We start from the raw sequence: 1435 nt of genomic DNA, 5'->3' as shown, positions 1-1435 counted from the left end.
CCATAGTCGTACTATAAGGTTTTGTGTACACTGCATGTTCATATGAACAGGTAGGTCCTGCCCCAGCATCCTACACACAACTAGTTGAGATGCCTTATTAGACTCATTTAATCTCTGAACAATTTGAAAGAGCTATAAGGAGGGAAGTAAACAGTGGTTATTGGGGTTGTGAGATTCTACAGCTGGGTTATGGGTCTGTACCAAAGCTAGTCAAAGGCAGAACTGGGGCAAAGGAAACAGGAGTAACATGTCTCCCTATGTGGGAAAGTGGAGAGAAACCAGTTCAAAGAATATAGTACATGCACAGATTACCAATAGCAGAAAGAGAACAAGGAAGAGGGAGAAGCACCCAGAGGGAAAAGGAGAACAAAGAGAGTAAACAGGTCACCGAGACAGAATTAGAGAGAATTAGGGCCAAGGGGCAGTCAGAGACACAGAAAAAGTCACTGCTGGTGATGTTCTAGCTTCTACAATGTTCGGCTATACATTTTTTCAATTAAGTTCTAGATTTCTAATTCTTTTCTTTTTAAAAAATTCTCAGTTTACAAGCAATTTTAGGTACCCTTCTGATTCTCACAAATTATTCTAGACCTAAATAGCTGCTCCTTGAACTACTGGACATAACTTTAGTCGCACCTTTTAAATATTTAATTTCCAACTATGACAATATAATTTCTTTGTAAAACTTTTACTACTATTCAGAGATAGACCAGGTTTCATTCACTAATAATAGCTGAAATTTACTGAGCAATTCCTCTGGGGCAGTTTCAAAACCATAAATGCTTCTTAAAAACCAATGAACAACAACAACAACAACAAAAGGCCAGGCTCAGGGACATAGCTCAGGGGCACAAACATGTGCCTGGCAAACGCAAGGTCATGACTTCGATTCCCGGTACCAAACAAACAAACAAACAAACAAACCAATGAAGTAGGTTCTATTATTATTATTCCCCTTTTACCAATCAGGAAATTAGGACACAAAACGAGAATAAGTAACTTGTTCAAGATCACATTCAATAAAGGAATACAGCTGGATTCATTATTTATTTACAGTAGCACTGACATCTGACAAAGAAAACTATATACATATATACACATTAAAAATTCATTTCAGTCAATAAATTGCGTGTTGAATGCACATTAAATGCAAAGTACTGATTTAAACTAATCTAATAAACTGGTTAATCAACATTATAAAGTCCTTTTAAATATCAGTATCACAATAATCTTCCTTTCTGTGGTCCACCAAAAAAAGTAGTTACAAATTAATTTTTTAAATTCCCAAAATGCCTCCTTTAAAAGAGAAAGGAATAGTTCCAACAATGCAATTTTCAATACATCCATGATTTTAAACTCACTGGAGTACTTGAGGAGTATCTGGTGTCACAGAAAAAGGTTATATTGATAAATATATATCCAATTAATTACAGAG

This window comes from Chinchilla lanigera, unplaced genomic scaffold, assembly GCF_000276665.1.
Source record: "Chinchilla lanigera isolate Chin_1 unplaced genomic scaffold, ChiLan1.0 scaffold00008, whole genome shotgun sequence".
In the NCBI taxonomy this organism is placed as follows: domain Eukaryota; kingdom Metazoa; phylum Chordata; class Mammalia; order Rodentia; family Chinchillidae; genus Chinchilla; species Chinchilla lanigera.
The sequence above is the reverse complement of the archived record's forward strand: the minus strand, read 5'-3'. Positions refer to the sequence as shown.